Raw genomic sequence first — 12,208 nt, 5'->3', positions numbered from 1 at the left:
TTACTGGCCAAGAGCTAAACAATAAGCTTTATAGCAGGCACAAAGCTCAATTAGTCAAGCCCTCCCACTGGTTCCCCCTGGCTGCTCCTTCTGGGCTGAGAATGGACTATGTGTCCCGGACCCTTTGGACTAACACAGTTCCTCCTAGCTGCCTGTGGGCTTCTGCACCAGACGGCTGCTCTCTACACCACTACACCCCCTCAGAACCGATTTAGGAACTGGTTCCTTGGTTTTGGTCTTGGTTTTGTGTGCACTGATGCCAGAATTTGTTTGCGTCTTTTGCGTTTGGGTGTACAAAATGGGAAATACTCCATCAACCCTGAAGGAGAGCCCTTTGGGGCCTATAGTAGATAAATGGGTGTAACATAGCCCTGAGCCTATGACTAAGAAAGACATGTATACTATTGTAATAGGGTGTGGACCCAAAATATAGGATCACAAGGGCGGTAGCCCCTAAATGGCTCACTCAATTTTTATAGGATCTCGCAGTTAGAAGTGTTTTGCAAAACAGCAAGCTGCACCGGCAGTTGTTCCACCTGCCCACCCTCCCCCCATGCCGCCATCATATTCACCACCTCCTGTTTCCCCTACCCACGGGGATCAAATAGAAGTTTCTGTGTTAACCCCCAGAGGACAGGAGCCTGATTTAGTATCACCATCTAAGACTCCACAAGCCACCCAATTTGGACTGGGAGCCACATCCACAGCAGGGCAAGTTCCCTTGTGCGGACATCCTATAAGAGGCCAGGGGACTCCCTTGGACTTGAGGCGTCCGATTCTAATTTCCCCACAGGAGCCCCAGGGAACTTTGACAGTGGGGAACGAGTTGATTGACTCTCCAATAGATACCACTCCCCAAACCCTCCCTGTTTATCTTAAGAGGCTTGTAAATATTAAACAAAGGGGAAACAAAGTCATCCTAGGAAAAACTTGCCTGTATCTTTGAGATGCAAATGTCCTTTCTGGTCTTCTCAGGAACTCTCATCTCTGCCATCTTTCTAAAATGCACCTTTTTGAAAGAGGGTAAAGTAATTTAGAAACTGACTTATCAAGGATAAATCAAAAACCTAAGTGTCTTTTCTGTAAAAATTCAGCCATCTAGACAAGTGAGTTGGATTTGTTCCATCTGCCAGAAACCTAATTTGAATCCAACCTCTTTTTCTAAACTGATGGGCTTCACATGGCTGTACCTGACTCAGTGCTGAAATTCTGAAATGACAACCATGACGTCTCTGTATGTTTGTGTCCTTGTATGTGTCTTTGTCTTTGGATAACATTGCTGAGGTTGATTTGTGGATGAGCTCTGTTTAATTGGCTTAAAGAAAAGTAAGCACTTACACACCAAACTATTCTAAATACAAGAGAAACTGAGCTAAATGAGCTTCAGGTTCATGTGAACTGGGAAATATTCAGTATTAATTAAGACCTGGTATTAACGTTCGTTTGTTGATCTAATTAATATAGACATGCTGTTAGAGTCATCAACATTAAGTATAATACTTTTATTGTGCCTACGTTTAATATAAGCTAAATAAAATCTTGTTATATCTGTTGCAAATTTGTCAGCAAGGAAATAACTTGATGTGAAGAAACTTTTAAGGAAAGAAAAGGCAAATGAGGTAAGAGCTTTAGGTGAACTTTTTAAAATACTTATCTTTTAGGAAGGTCTATCTAAAATTAATCTCTCCAGATATTTGACCACTTGAAAGTCAGAATTGTGCTAAAGTAAGTGACAGAAGGTTTATGGAAAGTGGACCCTGAAAAAAAGAGTTCTGTACGTGGTCAGGACTAAGTTTAAAATAAGTTTAATTGAGTAAATACGTTTTAAAAGTAAGCTGGTGCACAACTTGAATTTCGCTTTTCTCTCTGTTAAGAAGACAAGGTTTCTTAAGATTTTGGACTGCCTTTGATACCAGATTTTAAGTTTTTCTACCTTTTAAGAGATCTGTTCTGTACTTGCCTTTGAAATCTTTTATTGTTACTTTGGCTAAGTGAATAACTATTGTTTCACAGTGACATGGGATCCTATCTGTTTTAAACCCTTTTCTTATTTTTTTGACAAAACTTCCCAAATCAAATTATAATGAAGTTCCTTTGACCTCTAGCTAACTTTGGGGTGCTTCAAAGGGCCCCTGAAACACCCCAAAGAGAGATATTAACTAATTAGGTTGAATGACACAGGAAGTGTTGTCAAATAAGCAATAAATCTTCTTAGGTTCTATTGTATGCCAAATGACACAGGTATTGTACAGATTATATGGAGTTTCTAAAATCTGGTATGTCCTGGTAAAATGTTACCAGTCAGAATTCTCTTTATTATCTGAAAGTGTTGCATGTCACCGCAGTAACCACGTTACTTTCTCAATTGCACTGTAATCAGATTGAAACGTGCCTTCTTAAGTCTTTCACCATTGTACACAGTCATGGTTTCACTCTGATGCCTTTGCAAAAATGCTTCCTCTTCAAGAAGATTTATAGAAAGGACCTTTGCATAAATACAAGTTTCTGATTTTCAAACCATAAAGGTGAACTGGGTAAGAACTTGAAGAATTCTAATGGGAAACCTGATGGCTTCATAAAGCTGTTAACAAAAACGATTAGTTGCACATGCCTGGGTAAAAGGGTTATACTTATGGTTATAATTTTGGTTATAATTATGGTTATAATTTTTATGGTTTCTATCTGAAAAATGACTGTTTTAACTCTGTGTTTTCCAGGTGTAAGCAAAACGCTCCCCTTAAACTCATTATGATTTACAGTCATTTGTTAAATTATACCCTTGTAAGCAGAATTGAAACATTTATCTTTTTCTCTCTACCTGGGTGATCCTGCCAGTAGCATATGCTTGTCCCAAAGATTAAGCCATGCACGTCTAAGTACGCACCGCTGGTACACTGAAACAGCGGATGGCTCACTAAATCAGTTATGGTACCTCTGGTCGCTCGCTATTGCAATTGGATTACAAGTAGTTATACTGATCATTGTTCTTTGTTTCCAGATTGTTTGCTCTTTGTGTCTCCCTGCTGTACTGTGTCTTTGTTAACGTTACTAGCTGCATTACTTATATCCTGTCTACTTTATAAGACTGGCGTCTCTTACAGTACCCAGTATGGAACCAGGCCTCCAACAATACTTCAATGGCTAAACATCTTGAGAAAATAGACCACATTTATAACATGAAATAATTGTAATAGTGTGATTCTAGGTACAGGAGGAAGCAACAAGGGAAAATGTCTCCTGGATCATAATTAGATAGAGGATCCAGAAGATCTTTAATTAGCAATAGGGCCTAATCCAAAAACTAGCACCTGGAGTGGCATATCAAGAATTCTCCCCTGACCTGGGATGAGCCTCCCAGCGCCGTGGGACAAAATTTGATCCTGAAACGTCTCCCAAATATGGGTCAAAATCCTGACCAAGAGGAGAGGATCTGAGAAATGGAATATTTCCTGACACATCAGTCATTAGCGACTGCAGCCCCCCAACGTGAGCCGGTGAGCCCTGACGAAACTCAGGATATGAGAATATAGGACACAGGCCCCAGACAGCTGAGGTACATATCAAATGACTGATTTCAGTGAGCCCAGACCCTTGCATCTTCCCGTACATGGAAAAGTGCTGAATTCCTTAACTTGAGATGCTGCCTCCCAGGCTTGAAGCCCTCAAAATTCCCATCAAAGAGGTCGTAACTCTCAACTTTTAGGCTGAGAATATTTTTTTAAGGCTACAGGTGTAAAGGACACACTTTCCAGAGAGGAACAAAAAAACCAAAAACCCAACGTTTGGAACACCGGCACCAATGGTGGACACTCCCGGAAAGATCCATCTGATGAAGCAATTAGAAGGGCCGTCACCCCCTTTTATCCACAAGACTGTGGAATGGACATTGACAGTAGGGAATTGTAACAGGGAAGAGCCAAATCGGACTCCACATGGGATCTGTTCCTTTTACTTTAACCTTTGCCTTCTGCTGCTTTTGTTCACTACAAGGATACTGTCTGTACCTGTACATAATGGCCTGCCTCGGGGAACCCTGTCCCTCTGTCTGAATGTTAAACCAAAGTGCCTTTGTTCAGGGAAACATATGGACTCCTTCCACCTGTGGATGGCTACAATTAAGAAGAAATTAACACATCTCCTCCCCGAGGCTGGCCATTCCAGGGGCTATTCGCACAACTTATGGCCTTCTTACTTTACCTCCTCATCTCCTCCCCATCTCTGTATTATAAAAGAAACTGGCACCCAAACCCCGATAAGATGGTTATTTTGAGACTTTACTCTGCCATCTTCTCGGTCTGCTGGCTTTCTGAATAAGGTCATATTCCTTGCCTCAACACCTCATCTCCGATTTATGGCCTGTCGTGCGGCAAGCAGAGCAACCTTGGACTTGGTAACATCTTTACTCAGGACACGGTGTCACAAAGTGGGACACTGTTTTCTGTTTGTTTTGTTTTTGTTTTGGGCCGTGCCATGTGGCTTGTGGGATCGTAGTTCCTCGACCAGAGATCCAACCCGCACTCCCTGCAGTGGAAGCTCGGAGTCCTAACCAATGGACTCCCAGGGAATTCCCATGGGACACTGTTACCTGGCAGTCACGGCCCTCACCTTTGTGAGGCAGAGGTAGTAGTGTAGCAGGACTGAGAACGGTGTGACGTTTAAAGATTAGGTGGTGAAAGCAGGATTTCACAGGAAGTTAATCCAGTGATACTTGCAGAGAAATGTCAATTCCGCGTTAAGAAGACTGTGGACAAGGTGTGGAGTTTGCAAATAAACTTCATTTCCTAGAGTCAAATCTGCCAAGGCTTCCACTAAATTTGCAGTTGTGGCTATAACCTTAAGACACCTGAGACAGGCAAAAGCAACTGAATCAAGTTGTATGCTATAACAGGCAATAGGCCTGTGTTTACTACCATGCTCACAGAGTTCTGCGCGGCCTGATTATGCCTTTCATGCACAAATAAAGGAAAAGGTTTTGAATAACCTAAAGTTAATCTATTAAGTAGAGATCTCTTTTCGAACTTAAAAGGGCTAATATACTTTGCCTCCAGTGGAGATCTCACCTTAAAGTATCTGGATCGGGCTTCCCTGGTGGCGCAGTGGTTGACAGTTCACCTGCCGATGCAGGGGACACGGGTTCGTGCCCCGATCCGGGAAGATCCCACATGCCGCAGAGCGGCTGGGCCCGTGAGCCATGGCCGCTGAGCCTGCGTGTCCGGAGCCTGTGCTCCGCAACGGGAGAGGCCACAACAGTGAGAGGCCCGCGTACCGCAAAAAAAAAAAAAAGTTTACGGATCAACCTGAACCTGATCATTTGGGTAACCCTAAGGCAGGCAGCTCTTGCAGTGCTTGTTTTAGCCTTATAAAAACCTGCTTGTGTTTATCTTCCCAAGCAAAGGATTCAGGAACTAAATCTTTAATAAGTTCACAGAGTGGAAGAGGTAACAGAAAAATTTGGAACCTAGAGCTTGCAATAACCAGCTAAACCTAGAAATCCACAATGCTAGCACTTAGTTGTGAGTCTAGGAAGTTCCTGTATCAGCCTAATTCTCTCTGGAGATAGCTGAATTCCTTCAGTGCTTAGATTACGTCCTAGGTAATGAACAGCGTCTACGGATAATTGTAATTTTTCCTTTGTTCTTTCTCAGCTAACTGTTGCAGCAAATAAATGAAATCTTTTATGAATGCCTTATGGAACCTTTACAGTAGCTGAGTACAGCAGGAGGTTATCTCCATATGGTAAAAAGGCTGATTTCTCAGGGAACTAGAGGGTACTTAAATCTTGGTGAAGTACTTGGGAGGAAAAAAGAAGGAGTCCCAGTGAACCCTTGAGGCATAAAAGTGCAGGTATATTGTTGATTGTTCCAAGTAAAGCCATGTAGATATTGGCTGTTGGGTCTCCAGGATGCTGAAGAAAGGTGAACAAAGGTCTCCAACTGTAAACCATTTCAAGTCAGTTCAAGCTTGTGACACAAGGGTGGCTAGGTTTGGAACAACAGGAAAACAGGGAAAAACTATTTTTATTAACAGCTCCCAAGTCCTGGACAAATCGCCATCCTGCCAGGTTTCCAACCAGGCAAGATTGGCATGCTGCAGGGACGAGTACACGAATGATTACCTCCTGGGCAATTAGGTCTTCTACAATAGCTATGGGACCTTGTATGACCGCAGGCTTTAATAGCTGTTGAGGAAACCTAGGGAGAGGTTTAGCTACATCTATCTGAATCTTTATAGGTTTGCATTTTTTTATTCTTCTCATGTTAACACTGTCAGAAGTAGCCCCCAAATTTGCAGGCATCTCCATCCAATTAGGGAACTTTTGTTGAACTTCCGCTTTTAGGTCCAGGACAGATTGTAAGGAACATAACTGATCAGGTTCACGTTGATCAGGAAATTTTAAGGTGAGATCTCCACTGGAGGCAAAATGTACTGGCCCTTTGAAGTTAGAAAAGAGATCTCTACTGAATAGATTAACTGGGGTTATACTGCATAGCAGAAAGGAATCTTGGTTGAGATAAAAATTCTCTCTGAACTGTATTAGGTACTCCCACTATGGAAACATCCTCTTTACTCAGAGGCACCTGTTGTTCTTTGAGGGTGGGATTTAGAGTAGAAAGCACAGCTCTGGTTAGGGCTAGGGGTAGGGTGTTAAAGGGTTAGGTAATTATGTTTACAGTTAGGGTTAGAGTTTAATGTAGATTTCAAAGTAAAATATGAGAGTGGGGTTTAAAGTAGAAAGCATAGCTCCAGTATCAACTAAAATTTGGCCGTTTTTCATTATATTTTCCTCTGGGCTGTTTAAGGTCATTGCTGCTAATAGTTTACCAGAGAACCTCTGGAGTTCTGCCAACTAGGGGAGAGGGTCACGGGGGGCCCTCCCTTTGAGACAGATACGAGAGCATTTGTGAAGAGTTTGCATAGGACTTTTGAGGACACCTCTTTTTCCAGTGTCCTCCCTGATTACAAATGAAACATCAACTTTGGGTCATCAAATTGATTATGGACCCCTAGGAGGTTGTAATGGGGGAGGCCCAGGTGTCATTTTGTGTTCCTTGCCTTAGAGCTGTTGTAACTGTAAGGCTATGAGCTTGGTGGATTTCTGTTTGTGGTCTTGCTCCAAGGTCCTTTCAAAATGCTCAGCTATAGTCACGAGTTCAGTCAGGCCTATAGCCTCCCACCCTCTTTTCTGCCCTTTTATCAATCCACTCATCTCAGAAGATAATCCACTTACAAAGAGGGCAGTTAAAGCAGGCTGAGTGGCCTTTTTATTCCTTGGAACACCAACTGCTGTAAAAAGAGAGCCTCCAAACTGGCTGTAAAGTCTTCCACAGATTCACCCCTCTTTTGTTTATATGAGTGAATAATAGAGCAATCATTAGGCCAATTAATAACAGACGAAGTGTGAGCAGGGAAGATTTTAGGAATAGCTTATAAAAGGTTAGTTGTTATTCTGCAAGCCTTTTTAGGTTGAGGATCTTGAATACCATCCTAGGGATTATGTCATTTTGCTTCCCACATCCATTCTGGGGCTTCCCCCCAGTCCTACCAACATGTGTACAAGTGGATAAAGATCTAGCAGTTTGGGGACATACGCCCTGACAGTGACTCTAAGTTCTTTAAAAAATGTTGGGGGTTCCTCCAAGGTTTAGAGAATTCTTTGACTACAGCTCTCAGTTCAGTCTTTGACCAAGGGGTAAAGGACACCTGAGGGGGCTCACCTGCAACCTCAGGTAGTTTTACTTTAAATGGCAATTGTTAAATATTCTTTTTGGAATAGAGAAGTATTTCAGACCGGAAGTGAGTAACACAAGAGTCCTCGGGTGACAACGGAAAGGGGGGGACAGTAGGAGGTGCGTCTGCAGTCACATCCGTCCTACGGTCTTTTGTCTCAGGTACCTTTTGTCCCTTTAATTTTTCATTAGCTTTTTGTTCTAAGTCTCTAAACGAAGCTATTTTGGAATCTTGAAACCGTCTGTAAACTTTTACATACCAAGTAAAGCAGGCATCTCATTCTCCCTGTGCAATCTGTGAACCCTTGCTCTCTAGTGGTTTCCTTAAATGTACAATCTTGTCTAACTGGAACATGCCCCACAATGACCACTGTAATTCTAGATCAATATTAGTATAATTTTTCCATCTTTCTAAATATCTACAACCTCCAGGACCATAGTTCTTAAATATAAAATAAGCAGGTGTGCCAGAAGCTGGCATTCTCAACTCTTGGGCGATAAAGGATCTCATTTCCTTAGCTAGCCTTTGTCAACCCAAAAGAACACACAAAAAACCTGCGCCTTAATATATCAGCAGTAACAAAGAGATGTTACTATGTCCTGGACAAAAGAAGGCCTGGTATGCACCACCACCGATTCCCAGGGATCCTTGGACTGAGGAAAAAGATCCAAACGGCAAATCCCAAGGAAGGGGGACTGCAAACTGATTCCAAACAAAATGGAGAACTATAGCCACCACCAACAGCTCCAAGCATGGAAACTGGGGGCTGATTCCAAACAGATGGGCAAGTGCAGACTACACTGTCAGCAGTGCCCAGTGTGGAATCCAGGGAACAAAATTAGGGGCTATGGTTTACCACTCAAAAAATATACTGGCAATAACCAAGAGATGTTACTGTGTCCTGGGAATTTCCATCTGAAAGGCTAGGGGTTTGGCCTCAAGGAGAATCCTCTACCAGCCAAACTGACCTGCCCTGTAGAGGAAAGCCAGTTAGATTGGGAGCACAAACGCAAAGAGAATGGAGCTCAAACCAAGAGGAGCTTACCAACAACCTTCAGGAATGGCAAGAAAGACAGTGAACTCAAAGGAGTTGTGGGCACCACACCTGTTCCTCCTTGTCCCAAATGTTATCAGAAATTTGCTTCAGATCCCATCACTGCCACCAATATATTTACCTTTTTCTTTTTAAAAAGATAAGCATTTAATCATAAAATCATCTTGTTAGCAGTAGCAATCATAAGAGTGGATTTTAGAAAACTGCACATACATATTTTTATACAGAACATTTCTGGAGGGATACATATTAAACTGTTAGTGGCCACCTCTGCATGCCCCCAATGTATTAAAAAACAAAATTTAACGGAGTAAATTGGAAGATTTACTTTGAATTTTGAATAAATTGGCCTTATTAAACGATTCATGAATCAGGCAGCATCTCATCTGATAGAAAGGGAGATACTCCAACGGGTTACACAACATGGAAGGCTTTCTTTTTTTTTGGCCATGCCACATGGCATGTGGAAATCTTAGTTCCCCGACCAGGGATCGAACCCATGCCCCGTGCATTGGAAGCGTGGAGTCTTGGCTGCTGGACCACCAGGGAAATCCCAGAAGACTTGTATAGTAAGGAGGGTGGGACAAGGAAAGAAAGTCATCATCAAGGGAAAAAATGAAAGTTCACTGGAGGAAAGTAAAACTTCAGGTGACAACGGCGTCTCATTGCCTAAACTGCGGAATTTTCTATTAGCTATTTCTATTTTCTATTTCTTGTTGCTGGCCAGGAAGGAAGTCTTCCCTCCTCCAGCTGGGGTAGTAAAGTGGTTGCACTTCCTCTTTGGGGTCAGTAAATGACCTCTTCCTGTTGGGGTAATTGATGATGAGTGGCACGGCATGAGAGCTCCCTCTACGGGCCTTCCAGACTCCAATTCTAGTGCAGGTTTCCTTTTGTTAACATTCAGAGCATGTTTTATTGGCAGGAGGAGTCACAATGAGGGAGAAAAGGCCACAAGACTCACCATAAAGGAGGCTCAGAAATGCTTGGGTGGGTCCAAGGGAGGCACAAGGTGGCTGTGGGGTCAGCTGGTGGCTACAACGATCACATGGTTCCCTCTGATGGGTTTGCAGCTCGATGTGGAAGAGTGAATAAAAGGGTCAGTTCATCCTATCAGAGAAACATGAAACTGAGATAAGCTTCCCACTGCTAGAAGCATCTTGAGCCTTCAGAAAAGAACAGAGAACATGTCTAAAGGGTTTGGGAACATCAGAGCCACATCTCCTCAGAGTGGGACTCCCCAGGCTCTCCAGGTCTCAGTCCCCAACTCTCCCTCAGTGACAAAGCCTCCCTACCTCTGTCCTTGTCAGCTCAGTGATCCCTAGAGGTCCTGCCTATCCGTGAGGACTTAGGTTTCCATGAGACAGGTTGGTTGAGACCTAGTGATACAGTTGACCAGCCTGATATGCAACAGTTCCCACCACCCTGGGACAGTTGGGCTCAGGGACACATGGCTCTGGACCCCATGTGGAGGGTGTCCTTGCACGTCCGCTGTGCCACAGAAGAGCCAGGAACGCCTGTAGCTGTCCAACTGATTCTCAGGGGGTTTTCCTGGGAGAGCCCTTGGTCATCTGACCTCCTATCCAGGAAGCCCCATGACTTTCTGATTGCTGCCTGTCATGCCAACAACACACCTGTGAAGGTTCTGCTCTGCATGGCCATCTGTCTGCCAGGCGCCCCCTTCTAGGGACCCAGATGCTAGGACCACACAAATGCTGAAGGAGTGTCCACCTGCCTAAGGTACAGACACCCCTGTATCCATCTGCATGATTTCTACTGGGAATCAACAACATTTGTGGGGATTCTCTGGCCCTAAAGAACAGACCAACCTGATAGGAGCAATGCAATGATTCACAATTACCAGGGTCAATGCACATATACAAGGGCCCATAGCCCCAGATGCCCCACTCATAATTCACATGAGGGTCCCATACGTACCCACCGATGCCCAAATATTCTTGCTTCATACATACACAATCCAAACACGCACATCAGTGGTACGCTGCTAAGTGCTTGATAAAAAGCTCTCCGAGAAAGGCGGGAAAGACTTCACTTATGGTATCTACATGGTATAAACATTCCCAGCAGGACCAATTTCAAGCTACCCACCTGACATCACTAAACACACAGCTGGGAAGAGATATGCACCATTGACTCTCCCAAGACAGTATGAACCAGTTCCAGCACATTCCATAACTTTTCCTGTGAATATGTGCACAGAATCCACTTACACCCCAAGGAGAACTCTCAACTCCCACCACAGATATATAACCAAAAGGACACCACATACACATTTGTGTTTGTACATAGATATATATATATATATATATATATATCTCCTGAACACACACCCTCACCCTGAATAAATACACAAACAGACCACCTCTTACTACCTAAATTTTTACAGATGAAACCTTACTCACCCTGAATATTCACATTCCACTCTCACAACTATATATACACACACAACATGGGCCTGAAAACAAACATGTGCAACCAATATGCCATCCAGATGTACACACTGAGTACCTAAGCACACAGGGTCACCAAGTACACAACTGTCTCATGTGCAACCCGAAAAAAGACCCATATGCAATCCCACAGCCCTAAAATACATAGACTGCAGGACTCCTGCACACACACAGAACCCACACAGCCTACTGGTTTCCAAACACACAAACTAAACTCTCACGTCCCACAGAATACATACCCCAGAAGCCCCAGGAAACCCCCAAAACACACACAGACACAAATAATCTATACTTATCAAAGACAGCTGACCCTTGAACAGCTTGGGGGTTAGGGCGCCAACCCTCCATGCAGTGGCTCTGCATCCATGGATCCTGTAGTAGTCCTGTAGTAGTTACTGAAAAAGAAATCCACTATAAGTGGACCCGTGTGGTTCAAACCCATGTTGTTCAAGGGTGAACTGTACATATAAGTCCACCTCACTAATACTGAGAACACACATACAAGCAACACCACTAAATTCTTCAGGCATTACATTTTGAAATACACACATAGAGGACTCGAAGCCTCCTGCTACACTCACAAATCACAAATACACACATCCACAAACTACTCATGAGTATACACCCCAAATGCTCAGACACACTCAAAACAGAAAAACACCGACAACCTCTGCAGTCTTACTAATATACATACACAATTCTCACACACCTATGGACACACACATGCAAATATTCCTAACCCCTGAACATATGGATCCCCTCCCAAACACTATACATTATGCTACCTCTCCAGAATACAAGCTCCCCACCACTACTCCAACATACAAACTGTATATGTGTGTGTGTGTGTGTGTATATACATTTCTACCCTCACCCTGAATATATAGACAGACCACCTCTTACTCCTACCAAACACATGTATAAACACCCTAGCGTTCTCCAAAGAAATACACTTTGA

General features: G+C 43.3%; 1 protein-coding gene across 1 annotated transcript in view; it reads right to left on the bottom strand.

Annotated features, from left to right (window-relative positions):
- Positions 1–933: 933 nt before the first annotated feature.
- The window catches only part of LOC308610777 (uncharacterized protein), an 80,502-nt gene continuing 69,227 nt past the window's right edge, over positions 934–12,208 (bottom strand). The window contains exons 3-4 of the mRNA XM_081259785.1: positions 9,744–9,889; positions 934–1,009 (exon numbers count right to left, since the gene is read on the bottom strand). The gene's annotated coding sequence lies outside the window, so the exon portion shown is untranslated. The remainder of the gene's footprint in view (positions 1,010–9,743; positions 9,890–12,208) is intronic.

The sequence above is a fragment of the Mesoplodon bidens genome, assembly GCF_964165515.1.
Source record: "Mesoplodon bidens genome assembly, contig: HAP1_SCAFFOLD_178, whole genome shotgun sequence".
Lineage (NCBI taxonomy): Eukaryota > Metazoa > Chordata > Mammalia > Artiodactyla > Ziphiidae > Mesoplodon > Mesoplodon bidens.
This window is presented reverse-complemented; position numbering and strand designations above follow the sequence as displayed.